Raw genomic sequence first — 26,182 nt, 5'->3', positions numbered from 1 at the left:
ATCTGCGATTAAGACCAAGTCGTCAGCATAGGCCAGACTGTTTTCTACATTTCCACTTAACTGAATCCCTCCCTGCCATATTACACCTTTCAGCGGATTATCCATGTAAACTACGAACAGCAAAGGTGAAAGATTACAGCCTTGTCTAACCCCTGAAAGTATCCTGAACCAAGAACTCATTTTACCATCAATTCTCACTGAAGCCCAATTGTCAACATAAAAGCCTTCGATTGGTTTTAATAATCTATCTTTAATTCCATAGTCCCCCAGTATGGCGAACACCTTTTCCCTCGGTACCCTGTCATATGCTTTCTCTAGATCTACGAAACATAGCATTTTTCAATTACCTGACGCATACTGAAAATCTGATCCTGACAGCCCCTCTGTGGTCTGAAACCACACTGGTTTTCTTCCAACTTCCTTACAACTACTGATCGCACCCTCCCTTCCAGGATGCCAGTGAATACTTTGTCTGGTATACTAATCAATGAGATACCTCAATAGTTGTTGCAATCCTTCCAGTTCCCTTGCTTAGAGATAGGTGTAATTACTGCTTTTGTCCGATCTGAAGGCACCTTACCAACACTCCATGCTAATCTTACTACTCTATGAAGCCATTTCATCTCGGCTTTCCCACTATACTTCACCATTTCAGGTCTAATTTCATCCATTCCTGACAATGGAGTTTATTTACCATCCTTTCCACTTCCTCAAGCGTAATTTCACCAACATCATTTTCCTCCTCCCATGAGCTTGGATGTTCAAAATATTCTCTTCACCCCTTCAGAGATTCCCTGGGATCTATTATGAGTTCACCTTAATTACTCAAAACACTATTTATTTCCTTTTTTCCTCCCTCCCTATGATTCTTTATTACTGTCAAGAAACGTTTCCCAGCTGCTTGACCTAGCTTTTCCAGGTTAGTACCAAAATCTTCCCACGACTTCCTTTTAGATTCAACAACAATTTGTTTCGCTCTGTTTCTTTGCTCTACGTACAAATCCCTGTCTGCCTCGGCCCTTGTTTGGAGCCATTTCTGATAAGCCTTCTTTTTAAGTTTACAGGCTGCTCTCACTTCATCATTCCACCAAGATGTTCGCCTTTTCCCATCTTTACACACAGTTGTTCCTAGGCATTCCCTTGCTGTTTCAACTACAGCATCCCTGTATACCACACATTCTCTTTCTCTGTCCTGATCCTGCTTACTGTCTACTGTTCGAAACTTCTCACTAATCATATCCATGTACTTCTGTCTAATTTCCTCGTCCTGGAGATTTTCTACCTTTATTCGTTTGCAGACAGATTTCACTTTATCTACCCTAGGTCTAGATATACGTAGTTTACTACAGATCAGATACTGACCTGTATCATCGAAAAATCCCCGGAAAACTCGTACATTCCTAACAGATTTCTTGAATTCGAAGTCGGTTAATATGTAGTCTATTATGGATCTGGTGCCCCTAGCCTCCCATGTGTAGCGGTGAATAGCCTTCGTCTTGAAGAATATATTCGTTACAGCTAAATCCATACTAGCACAAAAGTCTAGCAAACGCTTCCCATTCCCTTTAGCTTCCATACCTTCCCCACATTTACCAATCACCCTTTTGTATTCTTCAGTTATATTTCCTACTCTCGCATAGAAATCACCCATTAGCACTATTCTATCCTTGCTGTTGACCCTGACCACGATGTCACTCAATTCTTCATAAAGCTTGTCAACATCCTTATCTGCACCCTCACATGGTGAATACACTGAGACAATTCTTGTCCTAATTCCTCCAACTGCCAAATCTACCCACAACATTCGCTCATTTACGTGCTTAATAGATACTAGGTTGCGTGCAATGGTATTCCTGATAAACAGCCCTACCCCATACTCTGCCCTTCCCTTTCTAACACCCGTCAAGTACACTTTATAATCTCCTATCAATTCCTCGTTATCTCTCCTCACCCGTATATCACTTACTCCTAGCATATCCAGATGCATCCTCTTTGCTGACTCAGCCAATTCTACCTTCTTGCTTCCATAAGCCCCATTAATATTGATAGCTCCCAATCGAATTCCATTTCGTTCGCGAAGTTGGTTCCAAGGAGTCCCTCGCCTGTCAAATGGGAGTGGGACTCCGTTACTCCCATAGGCCCGAGGCTTGCTTAAAATGTTCTGAGCTCGGTAAATTCATGAAGCAGGATGCTACCCTATTTACACATAGTCCAAGTGAGGATCTCCCCTCTAACGGGTTATGGACCACCGGTGGATTGTATAGTCCTAGCAGCCTGAGCACAAGGAGGTCCATGACTCAGAATATGTTCGAGATGCTCACTCCCATTCCATAGCAACTGGTATCCCGGCTCTCAGGACCACTTACTAGGCCACTCTGCCGTTGCCCATGGTTCACGAACTAAGACGTGACTACAGTAACCCACACCATGAATAAGTAAAATGATTAGTGATATTAAGAAGAGTTCAAAATAGGTATTCGATGTAAAATAATAAACTTCACCTAATCCAGTTACAAAAGCATAGTAAAATAGGAGTCAAAGTAAATGAACTAACTTGAATAATTAAAAAATGAGTAATTAAATCTATGAAGAGTCCAGGATCGGGATTATATGCGAGTAACAGACTTCGCCTAATCCAGTTAAAAATGAACTTCAAAATGAAGCTGAAAAACACAATTTTCGAAACTCCTGAACTTGGGAGACGGGAGCATCTGTCTGTTATAGTATGACCCTGCTTTAAGAATAACAATGTCATTTATTCTGTGCAAAGTAAAGAACTTACATTGCGGAGTATGTTGTTCTTTTGGTAATTTGCCTCGCGGTTCGAAATATGAAGCGTCTAGTAACGAATGTCACGCGGATTTATTCTATTGAGGGGAGAGGATGAACAAAGCACCGTCACCGTTTCAAAGCTTTGCTGTTTCGAAGCATCTATGTAGCTGATAAGTACAGAACGACTGGAATTTCTGTTCACGCAACACGAGACACGAAGCAATCTCATAGTTTCGAATCAGTGAAGCGTTGTTTTGTCGAGGCGTCTAGACAGCTGATTGCGCTGGCTAGTGTTTTGAAAAACTGACACACACACACACACACACACACACACACACACACACACACACACACACACACACACACACACACACACACACACTAGCCTACTCTAATGTGTTGCTTATAGGGTCATTTGGCGTGTATTATTCAATGATTTCAGATGTTTGTAATTCTTATTCCTGACCTATGCCCCCAATTTCTTAGGGTCGGAACGTGCCTTGTGTGTCATTGGACCAGTTTTACGGCTGGATGTCGTTCCTGACGCCAAAGTTATGTGAAGGGATGCAGTCACTACTGCCTGTTTCTCTGGTGGTTGGTAGTGTAGTGTGTTGTTTGCTAGTAGCTTTACGTCGCACCGACACAGATAGGTCTAATGACGACGATGGGATAGGAAACGCCTAGGAGTTGGAAGGAAGCGGCCGTGGCCTGAATTATGGTAAAGCCCCAGCATTTTCCTGGTGTAAAAATGGGAAACCACGGAAAACCATCTTCAGGGCTGCTGACAGTGGGATTTCCACCCACTGTCTCCCGGATGCAAGCTCACAGCCGCGCACTCCTAACCGCACGGTATGCTTGTTGTTTAAAAGGGCCTAACGTCTAGGTCGTTGGACCACTAATTATAATTTGAGGGGACGTCAAGATAAAACTGCGAAAAAAAAAATAGGCAAATTGCAGTGAACTTTATTTTGCTAACAACGGACCAAGCTGGAGACCGGAAGATTAAACTTTATTCAGTACGTGAGACGTAGAACTAATGCACTCTTCCACGTGTATAAACATTTCATTCGCTGTTGCGAATGGCTAATGAGTCCATTCAAGAGCGCTACTAATCTAAAATCCATGGCATATGGCTGTCGGAGCTGTACGAAGTGAACTCGATATCATCCGTAGTATTTGCACACCGGTATGGCCCGATGTTCACAGGTTGCCTATACAACATGTGTGTGAGTGCAAGGTGTGGCTTGAAACTACTTTCAAAGGGACAGATGACTCGCCCTGTGTATTCCTAGAACTGTCAACTATCGCATATTTGACACTTTGGTCCCTGCTGTAGTGGCACTGTAGAATATTCGACATGCTCGTATTTCTTGTCGTAATTTCCTCATTTCATTTTAAAAAGTGGTACGAGGGCTGGAACGGAGTCCACTCAGCTTCGGGAGGTCAACTGAGTAGAGGTGGGTTCGATTCCCACCTCAGCCATCCTGGAAGTGTTTTTCCGTTGTTTCCCACTTCTCCTCCAGGCAAATGCCGGAATGGTACCTAACTTAAGGCCACGGCCGCTTCTTCCCCTCTTCCTTGTCTATCCCTTCCAATCTTCCCATTCCCCCGCAAGGACCCTGTTCAGCAGAGCAGGTGAGGTACTGGTCATCCTCCCCAGTTGTATACCCCGACCTGAAGTCTGAAGCTCCAGGACACTGCCCTTGAGACGGTAGAGGTGGGATCCCTCTCTGAATCCGAGGGAAAATCCGACCCTGGAGGGTAAGCAGATTAAGAAAGAATTTGCTCATTTCTTTAACAGATGTCGTGAGAGTCTACTTCTTGTCGTTGTCGATATCCACAGCAGCCGTGCGTTCAGTTTTATTCATATTTTCAACCTCTTTGGGCGCAATTTCACAGAAATAAATGAATAGTTTTCTGACGATCTGTTTGAGCGCCATTTCTGTATTGTTTGTAAACAAACGTTCAAGTGCTCTGCTTTGCTATTCTATTTCATTCTATTTCGTAGTCTTCCGTTCGGCGCGATGCCGGGACAGTTCCTAATATAGGCCACGGACGCCAACCCTCTCACCTTCTCCGCACATGTCCTTCACCGTAACAAATCTCCCGGCCTGAGAGACGGCGTCACCGTCTAGGAGGCCCGCCTCCCCCTTCAGGAAAGGAATGAAAACATTATTATTATTATTTTCTTGACACGGCATAAGCCCAAAAGCATATATCATGTCTATAAGTACGGGCCGTGAAAGCATCAATGGGAACATTTAAGTAGGCTAGTAGTTATTTACTTCTGTATATACCTTATTATTTGATAGATTATGTGCATTTTAGAACAGTGTATGTCTAAATATGGCATCTTCACTTCATTAGGGAGAATTAGTAATAATTTAGTGCGAAAATTGTTGGAAAATGAAAGTGACGGATCTGACTTCGAGGGCATTGAGAATGAACCGACAGATTCATATTTGGAATACATATCAGCTATTTTTTCGCATCAAATATAGCAAAGTGAAGGATTACGAACCTCCCATAAAGCAACCATCATAACAACGTGGTCTAAGGTTACACCGTCACATGACTGTATGCGAATTTTCCCTAACATTTTCAAGAATATACCTCTCAGGGCGATAAAACTTTTACTAGTGCATTACAGGAACTTTATTGACAATCTGTATATCTCCGTTTGTTTGTGACATGTTCCAATTTTGTGTACATATGATCGAAAATTTGATTATTATTTTGAATTTAGGAATTACTCTTTTTGAACAGACTGTACATTTTTCTAGTCAAGATATTTAATGCGATTTCGTGTTATCACGACGATATTCAGTGTGTTAGCTTTACGAAGATATATGAAACTTCGTGGATTTATTTCGTATCTTGCGGATATTTTGTATTTTATGTAGACAAGTAAAAGCTGCCAAATATGGCTGCCACCACAAGATTTAAAATTGCCAGTTCTAGGGATACAACAGATGGCCGGCTAGCGCCGTACCCTCTACTTATAAGCGTCCCACATGCACTAATGATTAATGGGATATCTAATAACTTATTTTCAAAGGCGTAATACTGCCTCAGGCAGGTTACGTCAGAATGCGAAGAGGTAACCGGACGGCCGCTCACTGCGCAGGGTAGCCTACGGTTGTCTAAATCGTACCACTTTACTTTAAATTAAAATTTATAAGTTACTTTTAAGGAAACTAGATATATTAGTTGATTTTTCTTCGGCTAAAATAATTGCAGTACTGAACAATGTAGATTTATTTTTGCTAGGGGCTTTACGTCGCACCGACACAGATAGGTCTTATGGCGACGATGGGATAGGAAAGGCCTAGGAGTTGGAAGGAAGCGGCCGTGGCCTTAATTAAGGTACAGCCCCATCATTTGCCTGGTGTGAAAATGGGAAGCCACGGAAAACCATCTTCAGGGCTGCCGACAGTGGGATTCGAACCTACTATCTCCCGGATGCTAGCTCACAGCCGCGCGCCTCTACGCGCACGGCCAACTCGCCCGGTCAATATAGATTTAAAAGTAATCATATTTTCCTAACATATGCAATTGGTACGATATAGGAAACCAGTATTGTCATCGTACCACCAGTGTCCTAAGTCATACCACTATAATAATAAAGTTATTTCAAGTGACTGAATCAAAGTATTCATTTACATTTTACACAAATAAATCACTTCAGGGCATAATTTACTCCAGCACAAGTTTCATGCAACCAGAAGCGACATCACGAACAGCTGACCATGTTTTCCACAGAGTGCTTATCTCACATAGAACAAAACCAATCCTCCCCCTCTACTTCCACAATATTATCAGATTTTGCTGAAGTGGAAGACGCATGTGTATCTGTATATGGAAATGGTGCACTGGGCTTCCCGTCTTGCTCGTTTAGAAACGTTTGGCAATGGCTTCTATAGGATCATGGGGCCACTGACATTGCCTCAGAGTCACGAAATGCTTTAAAAGTGAAAAACCACTTTTTCCACGACCATTTCTGTATTTAGGATGAAAATGTGTGGTATGTTATTCCGTTCGGCTATTTGAAATGCTCACTAACGAAAATCAATAATTGTGAGACCAGAAAGGAGCTCCTCAAATTTCTACATGTTATTAACGAGTTGTTGTTTTCCTGCAGGAGAAAGGGTAATTGTACGACCTAAAATTTTAACAGGTTCATTAGCTCTAATATTCTTGCCATTTAAGTGTCTCCGGAATTGGCTTCGGTATGTTGTAACGATGGCAGCATTCATTGAATCCCATGTCCCCATTCCTAAAAGTTGCAAGGGTCATGTCTATGTCAGACCAAGCTCTATAGTTTTGTTTCGGTACTCTGTAACATAGGCTACAATGGACACACACAGTATGTAATAGGAAAATAAAATAACACACAATTATGCCGTTTGTAATTATTTGCTATGTTAGTCCTCTGTGAAATCCATTTGAGCCATTTGAAACTAGGAGCCTGACACAATATTGGTCAAATTTCATGAGGATAGCAAAAATGAAATAATATGTGGAAAATTTACAACTTGTCCCCCTCTGTGGTGTAGTGGTTAGTGTGATTTGCTGCCACCCCCAGAGGCCTGGGTTCGATCCCGGCTCTGCCACGAAATTTGAAAAGTGGTACGAGGGCTAGAACGGGGTCCACTCAACCTCGGGAGGCCTACTGAGCAGAGGTCGGTTCGATTCCCACCTCAGCCACCCTGGAAGTGGTTTTCCGTGTCTTCTCACTTCTCCTCCAGGCAAATGCCGAGATGATACCAAACCGCTTCTTTCCCTCTTCCTTATCCATCCCTTCCAATCTCCCCATCCTCCCGCAAGGCCCCTCTTCAGCATAGCAGGTGAGGCTGCGTGAGCGAGGTACTGGTCATCCTTCCCAGTTGTATCTCCCGATCCAGAGTCTGAAGCTCCAGGACACTGCCCTTGAGGCGGTAGAGGTGGGACCCCCCGCTGAATCCGAGGGAAAAACCTACCCTGGAGGGTAAACAGATAAATAAGAAGGAGGAGAAGAAGAAGAAAATGTACAACTTAAAATCAGAAAATGCTGAACTATGCAAAGATGATAGGACCAAATTTGTAGGGTTCCTATTGTGCAATCCGTGAATTGATGCGCCTAAGCCAGATGTTGATGTCTGCCGAACCCAACCATGAAAACATTCTTAGAAGACATCAGTAGCAGCATCTACGACGCAAAAAGTAAAAAAAAAAAAAAAAAAAAAACCGCTATTTTAAGCATAAAATAAACCTTAAATATTTGATACCACTTACAAATCCGGGGCCTACTGATCGCTCAAGCTAGGCATGAAATTACTTGTATAACTGCTCATGGAGGTATGAAGAGAACAGTGTTCATATTTACAAGAAGCGTTGGTAAAGGAGCGGACCACATACAATATTTGAAATAAAGTGAAGGACATCCCTCGAAGAGCCAAAACCGTAACATGTTAGTGGCCTAGATCTGTCCTATGAAATGACGACAGGTCGAGAACGCAGTGCTACACAGTTTTCTGTATAAAACCTGACCGCTCGCAACTCTCGCCACACCAGCGGCCCAACTGTACTTACTTTTCGCTCTATCTGTAAATCTACATATACAGTATCTTTTTTTTTTTTTTTACATAAATAATTTGAACGTGTAACGCAATATTGTGAGAAAACTGCAATACTAATTATACATCGAAAGAAATGTCTCCATCTCAGGATTACTAGGAAAATTTTATTTATTATTTTCATTATGTCCTTTATTTGCGTAAAATAGTCATTTATTCAAATAATACTATGATTAAAACCACGGCCGACTTCATGCGTCGCTCTAGCTAGCTAGCGCAGCGCGGGATCCAGTTGGCCGTGATTAAAACATTGCAGTTCACTGCATTCGCCAGTAGGTGGCTCTGTAAAAGTTGCCTTCGCTGATATTTCTATGTCAGCCCAATAGAGGGCTCTGTGGGAGTTGTCTATTGCAGATCTTTCTATGTTAGTCCGATAGATGAATCTGTGAAATCAGGTTATCACTGGAATGTTAGTTGTTGCTCCATGTTGGTTCTAATAAGCGAGAAACAAAGAAGGACTTTTAGAAATAGTCCTTTATTAGGAAGGTTGCATTGAATTATTCAGTGCAGGCTTATTAGATTAAATCTGTGTGCACTACCAAGCACGACATTTCGCTCCGGAAGTGGTAAATGGACATTTCAATTCGTGTTACCACAATGATTTGGTTTATTTCCTACAACCTCAAATAAACGACGTACTAAAGGTATGATGCTAAGTGATAATGATTTCACGAACCATATAAGGCAGTATAATAGTGCAATGTCCTTTACATCATTCTCTGCTAACCGTAGCCACAATCCAGGATTAGGAATTTATTGTTTGAAGATTCAGGGGATGATTCATAGGTTCATTTCAGATTTACTGCTTACCTGAAAACTGCCGAGCATTATACTACCAACTTCATGTGATAGATTCGAGACTTGCGAACAGAATTCATTATGAACATACTATAAATTGCCAAGATTCAAACATACCATATGTATAGTCACAACAGAAGTTAAAAGGCAAATAAATAGACTTCCGGAGTTTAGTATGTTTTCCGTTATATTTCTCACGCTTCCTTTGTCATTAGTTTCATTTTTAGTTTTTGTTCGCATGTATTGCTGCGACAGGCCGCTAGTAATAAGCAAAACTACCCTCTTACCTCATCGCTAATGTTCGATATATCGTCCTTCCGCATCTAAACAGGCACTGTACTAGGCAAACACATTTTGATTGACTGATGAGAGAAATCACTCGCCATAATGCACATGTGCTGTGGGAATTATGAAGACGTGTGTATTTGCATGGTTTGAATTTCAATAATTTTGTTACTGTACAGGGCCTACACAGAATTCATTGAAACCCCGACTTGATGTGCTACTTTTGGTAGTGATTTACGCGGCGAACGTTGATGTTTTACGCCAGTTTCGTACCTTCTGTTAAACACTGTACATCTGCGCGTATGTTTCTGATTTATCACAATACCATTAGATCGCGAATAGAAGTTCTGGAAGCGTAGGAAATGAAGGACAAAAACAAGCCAGAGAGAAAATTTCTAAACAAATTAGAAAAAGAACAAGAAAATATTAATGAGTACCCGGCATTCCAGCAAACAATAATACTATAATGATTACAATTTAGTAACATTTCCCTTTATTTGTCTGTTGAATAATATTGTTTGGTTCCTTAGCTCTATTTATTTCACCTGACGACATGTGGAACAGTGGCAGCACTGGTCAAGGACTCGGAATGGGGGGAGTGGGGCATGACGGGAAGAAGTGTGTAAATGGAGGATCTCGACGAGGCACGCGTGTTGGCTTGTTGTATTTGTTATTTTTAAGTGATATATAGTGTCAAATAAACATGTGTTTTTATTCAGTGCAATCTAAACAATTTAATGAGCTACCAGAGAGGTGTTGTTTGAATCAAATGCAACAAATATAATACCAGGGCTAGCACCAATTGTATTACAAACCGATATTATTTTGACTAATAATGAATTAGAATAATGGAAACTTCTAGATCTGGGGATTTGAAATCGTGTTTGCTGTTGTGATCGTGCCTGTATATGGAATCATGTTATTGCTACAATAAAACGTGCAATAAACTAAATAAACTCCTTTATGGCCCTTACAGGAAACTAAAATTATTATGCTTTTCGATTCTGGCTATCTAAGGACCGAGGAAAGTAACCCAGTGCATTCATCTTGACCCTTTTTTTCTTGACTTCAAATGGTTCTTCATCCTTTTCTCATGATAGCGTCGCCCCCTTTCTTTAGTCCTTCTTTCCATGTTCGCTGTTTCCTTCTCTCTTGTGTCCAGCTGTTATTATAACCTTTCCGCTTGAAAACCTTACAAAATTTTGTATCAATCTTCTAAAAGTTGTTCTTTCTTGTATTACATAGTCTGTATTCCAATTTCTGTAATATCTTACTTTTTTATTCCTTGGATCCACTGGTTGCCATTCTTTCTCTTGTAAATACGGTTAAACGCTCGTTTTGTACGTCTGCTGTTATCTATCCTCATTATGTGACCAAACAGTTTAATTCTCTTCCTTCTGATCGTGTTTGACATCCTTTCATTTTCTTCGTCCTTGTATAGATCATTTTTCTTCCTGTGTATAAACTCTCTTTTCTTTTCTTTCCTTTTCGTCTATTTCATGGGTTTTTTTTACAGAGAACATGCATTCTGTGGCACACAGACACTGTGGTTTGATTACTGTGTTGTAGTGTTTGATTCTCCTTGAGAGATTCTCGTTATTGTACGTATCTTTATTGAGTTGGTATGCTACTTGCAGTTTTCTTGTTCTTGATATGAATTAATTCACCTACGTATGAACATTTTTTAATCTTGTTGATTTTCACGTAATCTGTTTTTAGCGCCGTGGGTGAATCTCTATAATATTGGTCATGAATTTAAACTTCTGAAGAGATATCTGAAATCCAACTTTTCCTGCTACTTCTTTCAAAAGATTGTTTTGTTCTATGGCAGTATCTGTAATTCCAGAAAGGTTTTCTATGTCATCAGCGAAGGCAAAATAGTTTACACCAACTCCTTTCAGTTTTGAACCTAATCTTTTCTCATGATGGCGTCCCCCCCCCCCCCGCCCCCCTTTTAGTCCTCCTTCCCACATTCGTATTACATTTTCCAGGAAGCTATTGAAAAGAATCGGGGAAATACCACCTTTCTGCCTGACACTGGTTTAAATTTCAGCTGAGATCACTCCCATACATTTCACTCTGGACTTAGTTTCAGGGAGAGTCCGGCTAATTATGTTGAATGATTTTGTGTCAACTCCAAATTCCTCTTAAATGTTCAATAGCGAAACTCTGTCTACTAAATCGTACGCTTGTTTTGACGTAGATTTTGATCTTTGTAACTCTGTCTCGTATTATAGTTTTCAGGTTTAGAATCTGTTGTGTCTTTTCTAAACCCAATTTGGTATTCTCAAACTTATTGAATATCATTTAGTTAATCATCACTGATATAATCGTAGCTATTCTAAATATGTACAACGCACGTCACATCGAGATCAGAGTTTCAATCTTCATATTTAAGTATCTCTTATCGGAAAGCATGCTAAACAATGTAAACTAAGTTCTTTATCGTCATCAAAGCTTCAGATTTTCAAAGGATTGTACGCCATAGAAGTAGCATGTAGGCCAATGTTTAGCATGACCAAAAACAGTCCACTCGAAAAATGTCACCGCTTCTTCCATACAAGAAAGCTTGCTTTCGTTTTTATGACTCATCTCGTGATTCGCAGTCATTCTTCTAAATAGAGGGCAATTTCACAATCGATTAGCGTTTCCTTCTCTCCCTCTCTTGATTGAACATAGTGGTAGTGACCCGAATGTGGAGCAGCGGAAGTTACTGATGAGAGTTTTATTATTGGTCCAGTGCTCGGGAAACGTTAAATAGCGTTTAAAAAATAAAATATACAAGTAGTACAAGTAGTACAAAACAATTTACTGTTTAAGTCCCACCAACACACCCAGGTCTTAGGGTGACGATGGGTTAGGAAAGGGCTAGGAGTGGGAAGAAAACGACCATCATCTGAATTAAGGCACAGTCCCAACATTTGTCTGGAATGAAAATGAGAAACCACACAAGAACCAAGCCGTTACTAATTAACAATATACAGGGTGGTCGGCAACAATGTGAACCGAGTATATGGCCGTCAGAGCTTGGCCATACTGATAGCTAATTACATAAAAATACGTCAGTATCTTGCGCCGTTTTCATTTTAGCAGCTGCTGAAATTAGCCAATCAGATCGCTTCGCGGGCGAATTCAAATGGCTTTACGAGGCGGTATTGCTAAATTGCACGTGGCTTGGACGGTCTTGAGATCCATTCCGAGAAATAAGGATCGAACACTACCACACAGTGGGTTTCAGCCAAGGTCACCGTAGCGTGTTTGCTATGTGCCGAGCCTATCAGCAGGGAGGTCCCTCCCCTGGAGAAGTTCATTTCTTCTATTGACTCTCTCAAGCCGGTCATACGCTACGTGAAGATTTAGCAACACAGCCTCGCAAAGTCCTTCTTGAGGCGCCCGCGAAGAGACCTGATAGGCTATATTCAGCAACTGATAAAATGGCAACAGTGTGATATATCTAATTATTTTATTCCAATTATTTATCAGTATGACCAACCCTCTAACACTCCTATACCCGGATCACTCTGTTTCCGACCACTCTGTATATGTCGCCAAATAAGCGATCCGCGATTCCGCTGTGACACGTACAATACTTTCATAACAGACATTAGACTTTCTTCACCTTATCCCAGGTCTTTCTTTGGTTGCTGGAGCTACCTAATCTAGATTTTATTTTGGCCGGTGGTTTAAGGCCGGATGCTCTTCTTGACGCCAGTGATTTTTGAGATGAAAATCGTAACACAGAATCGACCAGGATTCGAACCTCGGCCGTCCAGGTGGAAAGCAAGGAGCTAAGCCACTTAGCTAAATTTTTCCATAACACAATATATTATTTAAATTTCCCTGGCGAGGTGATAGGACCGTGCTCGGTTCACCCGGTAGGACGTGCATTTAGTTTCCCGTCAAGAAGTCCAACAATAAAGAACGGAATTTCCACTTCTGGAGCAGCACATTCCCCTACTGTTCACGCAGTCTATAACAAAGTGCTTTAAGTACCAGGTTAATTTCTGGAGCAGGAGGCGGCCAGGCATAGAGCTATACTCCAGGCCACCTTTTGAACAGACTAAAGCGGAAGTAACGCCATTGCCTCGTCACACTCGCCTTAGTTGCCAAATGATCCGGTGCGTTGTTTCCGACCTCCCTGTATTTGTAAAATAAGTATTGCTATCCAGAAAAATGTCCTAAGTAACTCGCAGTAGTCAAACGCAAAGTGTTCATCAATAGCGAAAATCGAAGACCACGATCAGCGGTTCTCTTACAATGATACGTGAAATAATACTATGTAGAAAGAACATAATGCGAGTCTCTCCCATGCAATGACCATTCAAATGTCTCGAAGAACAGCTACTTACCAGATCCCATAAATTATAAATGATATTAAATATTAAATTGAAGTTTCCAATTCCATTGTTGGATTCGCTTGTGCTCTTGCATTGTTGTAGTGATAAAGTAGTTAAAACCTGCTGAAATTGTTTAATTTTGTGTGTGTGTGTGTGTGTGTGTATATGTGTGTGTGTGTGTGTGTGTGTGTGTGTGTGTGTGTGTGTGTGTGTGTGTGATTCATAGTGGTGTTTAGTGCTTGTTGGTAGAAACTGGAAGTAGTGATAATTTTTTGAATTTTATATCAAGTAGTTCAGTTATTGCTCAATAGATTACGTTTTCTAGGTTAAGTAGGCTAGCTAAGTGTACTTTGTTTCGAATTTGGATTTAGGAAATAATTTATGTAATAATATTAAATTTAATTTTTTTAAAAAAAATATCTGTACGTTCGTTGGTATAATACTTACAAAGGCAAATGATCATAAGGAGTTGTAACTTCCGTAGCTTTTACATTCGTGCAGACATTAGACCCGGTATTTCGTATAGATATCCGTCCAAACTATAATGAAGGTAATCAGTTATTCAATTAAATAACGCAATACGCCTGTCCACGGTATTTCAGTGGAGAATTATTCAATAGTCTTTGGATTGTTGAAGATTGTTTGCTGCATTCCGACGAGATCAAAGAGTATAATTATGGTAGTCGAGCAAACAAATACAAGAATCAGCTGATAACTGTATTCCGATAATTTATAGTTCCATTTCCCCGACAAACCTTGTACTTGGTACCTTCGTTTATTCATCGAATAAAAGTTAATAATAAAATTCCTATATCCCGATAATATTGTAATTCAAGCCTCCGGTGTAGTTTTGACAGACGTTCTTTTTTTTGAGAATTTATTGCAGACAACCTCTTATTTTTCAGCATTTAAGGGCACTTTTATTCTCCTTCCCGCGTAGTAGGGAAAATAATTGTAATCTACCAGCTGTAAAATTCATATAACCATATTTCAGTTGAGTATTGTAGTGTAGATACGGCGTATTAGATATTATCTTGACTACTATATTCGTGTAAAACTTTGTGTGTGCACAATTCGCGTCTATCTATTAGAGCATAGTAGGATAAAAAATACTAATAATAATAATCTGTCTACGCTGTTAGCTTTGTTGGTAATCTTTGAGTAGTTCTTGCGAATTTCAAACTTGCAATTTTCGTTTCTGTTTGTCCTTAGTAATAACATACTTTAATTAGGATACGTCTGAACATAGTTTAAAATTGTTGTAGTGTATTGTAGTATCTTATTAGAAATTAGCGTGCTCATTCTATTATTGTAAAATATTTGTGTAGTTTAGGGTCGGTTGGTGCACGCATTTCAGTGGGCTTAGCAACTCTGGCTCGGTGAGGAAAGGAACGGGAAACTACCTCGCTCCTCATTTCCCTAGTACACCACTTCAGTCATCCATGACAGCTGATGGCAGAGCTGTTGAGGATCCAACCAGCCTTAGGGCTGAGGACTCAACATACATATACATACTACACATAGTTGTACAAACACTCTTCAGAATACTGTTGCAGTAATTAGGGTAGGCTTAACTGAAGTTTATTATTGTGTAATTCTTGAATATTCCTTTCGGTTTTCAGGAATTAACGGCAGTTTTTACCCTGTTGGGGTGTTGTAGGGTAAAATTATAGTACGACTCTTAGTACTGTAGTGTAGCAGTATATTAATTACCTTATTGTCGTGCGACCCTTCTACACTATCATAGACAAGATTTCTTTCCTTTCATTCTTTTGCAAACAATAAGTCATTTTATTTTTCCTTTCCTTTTTATTTTTCCGAAAAGAATGGGTAAAGAGTGCAAGTGTAGGAACTGTGTGTGTAGCCAGGCATTAAGGACTATGAGGGAGGAGTTGGAGAGTATGAGGGAGATAATTAGGATTCTCTCAGAAGACAGGAAGGAATTTAAGCCTCCCTCAATCAATGTACAGAATACAGTAAAAGAGTGATGGGAAGGAAAGGGTCTCATGTTTTAAGGGGAAAGGGATTGCACTCTAAGTGTTCTATTCAGGATCTGAATTGAGGACAGATGTCTGTGAGAAATCGGTACGAGTCATTGCAGGTAGAAAAACACAGGGAAGGTGAGGGGCAGGAAAATCTTGCTGAGAAGTGTGGAAGTGGGAGGAAGGGAAAAGCTAGGAAAGGGAAATTTGGAGTAGTGGATAGGAAAAGACAGGTGGAACAGGGTCATGGGATGGAGAAAAGGGAGGAGTAAGTAGCTTCTGCAGCTGTCAGGAAAGATAGGACTAACCAGGAAGGGAGAGGATCAAATGAGGTGGGTAGGGTTGAGGCTCTGGTCATGGGGTATTCCGTTGTTAGACATGTGGGGAAAGTGTGTGGAGGAAAGAGAACCAGGGTAGAGTGTTATCCAGGAATTAAGTTGATATGGGAAGGACAGCTGATTCAGAAAGGTATGTCTACCTCTTAGCCCAATTTTCCTGATACGAGATGGAGTATGAATTGAGATTAATCAGTACGGCATGCTTTTAAGTTCGGGTGCCCTACCTGACGCCAACCTCAGCTGAGGAGTTCATAAAGATGAAATGAATGATGATGAATGAAACTGAGTAACGAGGAGGAAGGAATCGACTATGACCTACGAATAGAACTGTCCCAGGATTTTCCTGGAAGTGAAAGTCGGAAACAACAGTATACCATTCTGAAGACAGCCGAGAGTGCGGTTCGAACTTACTCGCCTACTGAATTCAGAGCTTGGCTCCATAGTCGTAAGCTTTAGTCCCGTTTCCCTGATATGGGATCGGGGATGAAGTGAGATGAAATTGTACGGCATGTTTTACGGCGGGCTACCCTACCCGACGCCACTCCACTAGGTAGATCTTGAAATTTATTTATTTATTTATTCATTTTTTCAACAATGCCTTTTACAGAGGTTATCTCCAGTTACAAAAGGCAGCGTATACTACATTATAGACCATTTAAAAAGAACATCAGAAGGTTGGAAAAAGAAAGAGAACAACAAAACAAAATAAACAAAATGAGTCCGTTTCGCAAACAAGGCATATAGGCCTACAACCATAATTTGTTTTAAAATTCGAATAAGTGCACTTTTGAACTGGCCTTCGAACTAACAAAAGATACATACAACAAGAAATCGCTTTCATGCGGGTCGAAAATTAAACAAAATAAAGCAAAGCAAAGCAAAGTCATCTCCGACCAGGGCCATGAAGGCCCTTGGAGGGGTGGAAGGTGAAGGCTTCCACTATCCGTAACCTCGGCACTTGATGAGTTACAGTGATTAGCCCTATGTTCGGCCGCCTTTGTCCGCAGGAATTAATATGGTACTAATTTTTGGTGTAGGAAATATAGTTTTTTAAATTTTACGACTTCCTGACGGGGATTCGAACCCATGTCCTTCCGGGCGAACCGAGCACGACTTTACCGCCTCAACCAGGCAGCCCCTAAACATTATAAAACAGTGATTAAACTAGACGCAGTATACGCAGCAGAAACACTAAACTTGAATTTCAAAGGCCACATGGGGAAACTCGAGCTAAAAGAAAGGAAGATTTTAAGAAAGATAATAGGACCAACATTTATGGATAATAAGATAATATAAATCGAGAATGAAGCACTCTACAAGTAAATTGAAAAACTCAGATACTATGCGGAAAACAGATAGGCCTACATTTTTACGGTCATCTTCTCAGAATGAACTCTAATAAATCTTTGATTTCTTCCGTACCCGAAGAACAAAACCCAACGGGTTTAAAGAAAAAGATCTACTAGAATTAAATATTACAGGAAATTCACTGTATGATCGAACAGCTAGTCCGCCTCTATGGTGTAGTGGTTAGTGTGATTAGCTGCCACCCTCGGAGGCCCTGGTTTGATTCCCGGCTCTGCCACGAAATTTAAAAATTGGTATGAGGACTGGAACAGGGTCCACTCAGCCTCGGAAGGTCAACTGAGTAGAGGTGGGTTCGATTCCCACCTCAGCCATCCTGGAAGTGGTTTTCCGTGGTTTCGCATTTCTCCTCCAGGCAAATGCCGGTATGGTACCTAACATAAAGCCACGGCCGCTTCTTTCCCTCTTCCTTATCTATCCCTTCCAATCTTCCCATTCCCCCGAAAGGCCCCTGGTCAGCATAGCAGGCGAGACCGCCTGGACGAGGTACTGGTCATTCTCCTCAGTTGTATCCCCAGACCCAGAGTCTGAAGCTCCAGGAAACTGCCCTTGAGGCAGTAGAGGTCGGATCCCTTGCGAGTCCAACGGAAAAACCGACTCTGGAGGGTAAACAGATAAATAATAAGAAGAATATCGAACAGCTAATGTAATAACTAAAAAGAAAACATAAGATTCCAAGACAAATCTACAATAAAAGGCAAATCTATTATCTCGGAAGACGAAAGGAAACGAAAATCAGAAAGATTGAAGAAATAGTGGGCACTAAGAAAAGAACAACACAGAGAGAAATTACTGATTCAACGCACCTCAAAGATGGTGATACGAAAGAAGACGAAGGAAAAGGAGGAGAAGAAGGAGAAGGTGCATTCATTAATATTATCACTGAATAAACTACAGTAACAAAAGTTACTCTGCTCATAAGACAACATTTACAATGAAGTGATGTATACAGCAATATATTGGAATGTTCGGTAAAGACAGCTTAGTACTAACTAGTTCAAAGGGCTATTTAGAATGAAGGTTGTAGTTCATTTCATTTATTATTTTAACACTGCAGTAGAATATTCAGAGGAAAAGTAAGTTCATCCATTAAATACATCAATTTGAGAAGCTGAAATGCAAAAACTGTTAAGAAATAAAATTATTACGATCCAGCAACTTAGGAACAGTAGGATTTTGCTATGAATGCTGTCTTCTTACTTCACCATTTGCAGGGGTCACATATAACTATATGATGGAACTGTCTTGGGTCTGAGTAGTTCCTTACATAATATTAAAAAGAGGCAGGCGGTAAAGTTCCAAAGTGCTTGCAGGCGGGCTTCCTTACAATGGAGAGAATAGGGTAATTACTCCGCGGTATAGCACATGACGTCATAACTTACACTCAGATGAGCAGCTCAATTATGTAGGAAGTTTGAAGAAGCTTCCTATGATTGTTTAATGATCTGACTGACCTCATTGAATTTTATTGCCCTCTTTAATAATTCTTCTGGTGCAGTCTACAGCCCGACCCTTGATATTCACTCCACTCCATATCAGACATATTCAAGAAAAAGTAATGACGTCTAGAAAACTAATGCAAATCAAAAAATAATCTTCAGACTGAATAAAAGTGAAGACCGCGCTGGGTAGGAAAAAGCCTTACGGGTGCAATAGGGTGTATACATTTTTATTCCTAGGGTAACTTTATAATCGCTAATAACGGATCAATCGTCCTTAAATCAATGTTCTAATTATAAATTACTTTTATCTTCATTTACGAGCCAATAAATTTTATTTATTTTATACGTTACTTAATTCTAGGGTTGCCGCTAGGACAGAGTATACTCCGTATGTATATTATGTCACTGTATATCAGTAATTGTAAATTGAAGTAAATTCTCCTTTCAACATTTGTGAGAAAATACATTTATGAGGACACTACTTCACACTTCATATTAGGGAAAGTTTCTAGACAACCAGAATTCATTATTGGCATGCTAATTAATAATTCTTCTGACTCTTCCTGATTGGTTGTGCGCATGTAATCAGTGCTGAACTTAATTAAATCTAAGAACGTTTTCGGGTTATAATGAGTCACTTGTGTTGCTATGTATATTGCAATAATAATAATAATAATAATAATAATAATAATAATAATAATAATAATAATAATAATAATAATAATAATATGAAATTAGCGGGAACACTGGATTACAAGATATTAGAAACATTCCGTATTGACGGTTTTCACTTTACAACGGTGAAAAATGAGAGTATCCTCCTAATTCAATACAATAAATATTCCGTCATTAGACGGAGTAAACAAATTCAAACATCAAAAAGCTGGTTCTATTCCTGTGATTATAAAATTCAAACATGTTTCGGCTCGTTTGAGCCATCTTCAGTGAAAAATGAGGGGAGTTTGAAATAATTTACATAATATAAATTGAAAAAATGCTAAAAAGCAATGCTCCTTCATTATGATTTTTAGCATTTCTTCAACTTATATTATGTAAATTATTTCAAACTCCCCTCATTTTTCACTGAAGATGGCTCAAACGAGCCGAAACATGTTTGAATTTGTTTACTCCGTCTAATGACGGAATATTTATTGTATTAGGAGAATACTCTCATTTTTCACCTTTGTAAAGTGGGAACACTGGAAGTGAAAAAGTAGCTAATATAACACGTGCAGATAAGTTACGTAAAGCCTACACAATCACTTGGAATATGTACAATAGGAAATCACTTTCCACCAAAGCCAAACTCCGCCACTACAACACATTTGTTCTCCCAGAAGCACTCAACCCAATAGAGACGTTATCATTAAACTTAACCATCAACATCAAGGACATAGAGAAAATTTAACGGAAAATACTCAGGAAGATATTTGGACCCAAGATTCAAGAAGATCAGAAGAACTGTATTCTACGACTTAGCGATTCTCCTCAGTTGCACGGATGAGGCGTAGGAAATTTTATGGACATAAAGAACGAATGGATGACTCTCAACTGACCAAAAAATTCTTCATCATCATTAACGGAACCCGACAAACCAAATTACGCTGGTTGGTAGACACTCAAGGCGACCTTGCAGATATTAACATTGACCCACTGGCAACTATACGGACCACATTCAGACAGAAAATCAATTCACAAAAGTTCACATCCAAGAACCCAACAGCCAGGAAATTGAAACTCAAAAATTCTTCGCCGCTGGAGAGAAGACAAGTCCATAGTGAAATGATGAGGAAGTTTGGGGAAAATAAGAAAAACAAGACCAGTGCTAAAATTAATGGTTCTACGTGCTCCTTGGAGGGCAAAACGCATATAATAATATGGAGCAATAGACAAAGATGACTTTTGCAGATTTATTTTGTGGTGCAGGAGATGTGAATACGTTTCAAGCCATAGTAATAAGCTCGAAATCATTTTGCACTCCATAAAATAAATTATAAATGAACTTCCAGAAGAAGAAAACCAGTTTCTCCCTAAATAGGCTATATCAAAATGCAAAGATAGTTGTGATGATGTTCGACTTGGAGAAGAGGAGAAAGAATAACAAGATTAAGGAGGAGTACGAGAAAATAAAATAATAAGAGCAAGAAGAAACGGATAATGCCCGCCTCTGTGGTGTAGTGGTTAGTGTGATTAGCTGCCATCCCCGGAGGCCCGGGTTCGATTCCGGGCTCTGCCACGAAATTTGGAAAGTGGTACGAGGCCGAGAACGGAGTCCACTCAGCCTCGGGAAGTCAATTGAGTAGAGGGTGGTTCGATTCCCACCTCAGCCATCGCAGAAGTGGTTTTCCGTGGTTTTCCACTTCTCCTCCAGGCAAATGCAGGGATGGTAACTAACTTTAGGCCATGGCTGCTTCTTGTCTATCCCTTCCGAACTTTCCATCCCCCCCACCACATAGTCACTGTTCAGCATAGCAGGGGATGCCACCTGGGAGAGGTACTGGTCATCGTCCCTAGTTGTATCCCCCGACCAAATGTCTCACGCTCCAGTACACTGCCTTTGGGGTGGTAGAGGTGGGATCCCTCGCTGAGTTCGGGGGAAAATCCAACCCTCGAGGGTAAACGGATTAAGAAAGAAAGAAAGAAAGAAAGAAAGAAACTGATAATGATGATTTTCTTATTAAATTTGCTTCACGTCGCATTGACACAGACGCAACAAGGAATACTTCCGCATTATTAAGGTACATTCACAGTAAGATTAGTTGAATTTCTTATGTATTACCCTGTTCATTGGAAAATAGATTACTGATATTGAAGTTCGGCGTTTTAACTACATTGAGTTTTTAAAATTTGCTGAAACATCTGTAAGATAAGTTTGTCTACAGTTCATTGTAGGGTTTCCGTAGAAATTTTTGATTTTACAACAAATCATTGAGGAAAAAAATATTTAATTTTTTCTGATAGAAAATGGAAGTTACTCCGGAAATAAGTAAAAAATAAAAAAAAAATTAAAAATAAAATAAAATTATAAGCCATGTTCTTTTATTATGGTTGATCTTAAGGTTTCCAACAGTAACTCATTTAAAAAGTGTGTACTTCAGCAGAAGTAATAAATAAATTCTTCCTCTTAAGAAACATTTATTATGAGATTTTCCTGGCTACGGTCCAAGAACTAGTTCTGGCGGAACACTTTTATTCATATTACAGTCTTTGTGAGTGTATAAGCATTTCTTTCAGCCCTCGTGCGGAAGTTAAACATCCACCTTCGAGATCATGATAGATATTTAGCATCGCAGACAAGTTTAATGCCATTTTCAGTCCAACAAATGACACAGGAAAGAAAACATGGATGTCTACAGTAAGTTGTTCTTATTTTAAATCAACAGAAAAATACATCGCATCCAAACGACCATGCTTGTGAATTTACTTTTATTTCTTTATTTCACATACCAGCGTCGAAAGTTCTGAAAAGGTATATTTTGGACGTGATCGACTAAGTTACACTATAAAATAAAACTGTCAAGTTAGCCAAAAAGTAGTATACACAAACCTCATCGCGCTTAGCAATTCTGGTGTACTCACTAATTCGTATATCCTGTTCGACATTTCTTTCTTCTTGCTGCTTATTCTACAAAACCTATGGAGTCTTATTTTCCTCACCGACCTGAGTGGCTTAGGTTGTAGGATCTAAGTCCAAGATGATGACATCGATCCTAGCTCCGACCGGTGGTCTTTGAAGGTGCTTAAATCGCCAGCCTCATATCAGTAATTTTCCAGCAAGTAGTACAGCTCCTGCTAAACACAATTTTCTGAGCACTCGCCGTCTCCTAAAACTGTAAAAGAAGCCAGCGGAACGTAAAACTAATACAGTTCTTTATTCATTTCTCCTCCTCATCTGATATTACCATACCGGGCAAGTTGGTCGTGTGGTTAAGGGCGCGCGGCTGTGAGCTCGCATCCGGGAGGTAGTGGGTTCGAACCGCACTGTCGGCAGCCCAGAGAAGGGTTTTCCGTGGTTTCCCATTTTCACACAAGGAAAATGCTGGGGCTGTACCTTAATTAAGGCCACGGCCACTTCCTTCCAATTCATAGGCCTTTCCTATCCCTTTGTCGCCATAAGACTTATCTGTGTTGGTGCGACGTAAAACAGTAGCAATAAATAAATAAATAAATTAAATAAATAAATAAATGATAATCTCATATTTCAGGCGGTCATCACTCTTCATTTTTTCCCTTCAGTTGTCGTTTAACTAGTGGATAATCCCACAGTTTTGCGTCTTAATATGGAAATCATCTCTAGATTATTATGTTTTTTACAACTCGATTTACGTCGCACCGACACAGATAGGTCTTTTTGCGACGACGGGAAAGGAAAGGGGTAGGAGTGGGAAGGCTGAGGTCGTGGCATTTACTAAGGTACAGCCCAGCATTTTCGTGGTGTGAAAATGGGTAACCACGAAAAATCATCTTCAGGTCTTCCTACAGTGGGGTTTGAACCCACTATCTCCCGAATGCAGTCCCACAGCTGCGCGCCCGTAACCGCACATTCAACTTGCTCGATGGAATTATTATTATTATTAAGACTCAAATTTTTTGAGGAATTTAGGGAGCGTTTCGACTGACTCATCAATGCAATTGCTGTTTGCTTTGCTTTACGTCGCACCGACCTAGATAGGTCTTATGGCGATGATGTGACACGAAAGGCCTAGGAATGGGAAGGAAGCGGCTGGGGCCTTAATTAAGGTACAGCCTGGTGTGGAATTGGGAAACCACGAAAAACCATCTTCAGGGCTGCCGACAGTGAGGTTCGAACCCACTATCTCCCGGATGTGAGTTCACAGCTGCGTGGTCCGAACCACACGGCCATCTCGCCCGGTGTAAGTAATTGAACTATCTGCACTGAAAACGTTATGCCAAATTTTAACATCATTTTAGTCTATGTTAACTCTAGCATAGCTATAAATATTAAATATGTGTATTAGGTAATAACGTGTGAAAAAAAATTGTGTGTACCAAGTTTTAATGGATACCTTCGCTGGAAGGCAGTATATCTAATAATGTATCGAATGAGGGACACTAGTAAAATACTGGTATTTATATTTTAGTAACCATGTCTTCATAAAGTGCCTCTTAACTATCGTTACGTACTGGAAACTTAAAACTTACTCTTTAAAGAAGTAGTAGGAATTCTGTATGCCTCAATCGATGTTTGACCAACACCGTATACTCACTATTTACATAATTGAATCCGCACGCTCATGTTTACCCTATGAAGTACTGTAATATTCCTGCGGAAGATAATCATTTGAGGACCACATTAACAATCTGCATTAAATTCGTATACAATTAGAAACACAAATATGAGAGCTAGTTAACACTACAGATATAATTGAACATACACAATAAACGAACGAGGTAAAGAACACAAATACATATATCTCAACAACTAATTAAAATATATTAAGTATGTTCTTCACTGGTCGATATACTGCACCCATCTAGTCAGTGCTGCATAAATGGTTCAGTACCATAGTATTATATTTACTAACCAAACCTCTGGCACTAGAGCCCTGAACGGCCTTGGCCTACCAAGCGACCGCTGCTCAACCCCAAGGCCTGCAGATTACGAGGTGGTGTGTTGTCAGCACGGCGAATCCTCTCGGCCGTTATTCCTGGCTTCCTAGACCGAGGCCGCTATCTCACTGTCAGACAGCTCCTCAATTCTAACCATTTTTTGCTAGTTGCTTTACGTCGCAAGGACACAGATAGGTCTTATGGCGACGATGGGACAGGGAAGGCCCAGGAGCTGGAAGGAAGCGGCCGTGGCCTTAATTAAGGTACAGCCCCAGCATTTGCTTGGTGTGAAAATGGGAAAAAACGGAAAACCATCTTCAGGGCTGCCGACAGTGGGGTTCGAACCTACTATCCCCCGAATACTGGATACTGGCCGCACTTAAGCGACTGCAGCTATCGAGCTCGGTCAATTCTAACCACGTAGGCTGAGTGGACCTCGAACCAGCCATCAGATCCAGGTAAAAATCCCTGATCTGGCCGGGAATCGAAACCGGGGCCTCCGAGTAAGAAGCAGGCACGCTACCCCTACACCACGGGGCGGCTAGTATTATACTTAATCCAATTAAAGATAATTTCATGATATAATGCTACTATAACCTGGTCCTCGGTATAGAGGGACCTGAGTACGATTTCGGGCAGCCAGGAATTATTTCATGTAGTTCGGAAGCTGGGTGGTTCAGTTTGTCTTAATACACACATTTATTTACATACAACACATCACGCTAACAACCACTGCAGAAACAGAGGCTAGTCAATACATCCTTCTACGTAAGATCGGCGTCAGGAAAGGCATCCACACGTAAAACAGGGCTTAATCGATGTGGAGTACCGAACGCACGTAATTGGGAAAACGTTCAGGAATAACAAGAAGAATAATGTAATTTCAATAATAATAATAATAATAATAATAATAATAATAATAATAATATATAGGGAAATGGATTATACCCTACATCTTCAAGTACTGTATATTCCTGAACGCCAGGCTAAGAGTGTCCATCTGCTCTTGCATGCATGAATACAATTCAATCAGGCAATTAATTAATTAATTCAGTGAATTCATAATGTCTACTGTAAGCTAAGGATTTGTATTGACACAAATTAACAGGGGAAGGCACATATTGTCCTAGCCCTAGGCTATATAACAATGCTATCGTCTAGGACAAAAATTTAAAAAAGCCACAGTTCTAGTCTTTCAGACAAGCAACTCACTGTTGAAAACATCCTAGGGATATGAGCTACGGATTTTAGGTAAATAAAATATAATAATAACTTTTTTTGATAGTTGCTTTACGTCGCACCGACACAGATAGGTCTTATGGCAACGATGGGATGGGAAAGGGCTAGGAGTTGGAAGGAAGCGACCGTGGCCTTAACTGGGGTACAACCTCAGCATTTGCCTGGTGTTAAAATGGGAAACCACAGAAAACCATCTTCAGGGCTGCCGACAGTGAGATTCGAACCCACTATATCTCAGATGCAAGCTCATATTTGCGCGCTCCTAATCGCACGGCCAACTCACCCGGTAATATATTATTAATATGAGAATGCATCGTTTCCCGTAAGTACTATTACGAGCGCTAATGTGAGTCAATGCAGAGTTTCACTTAAGCCCTTCGTGTGGTGATTGGTTTAAGAAATGGAATCTTTCTCCCAAAGTTAAGAAGTGCAATACAA

Source organism: Anabrus simplex, chromosome 3 (assembly GCF_040414725.1).
Source record: "Anabrus simplex isolate iqAnaSimp1 chromosome 3, ASM4041472v1, whole genome shotgun sequence".
In the NCBI taxonomy this organism is placed as follows: Eukaryota; Metazoa; Arthropoda; class Insecta; order Orthoptera; family Tettigoniidae; genus Anabrus; species Anabrus simplex.
Note: the sequence above shows the minus strand (reverse complement) of the source record.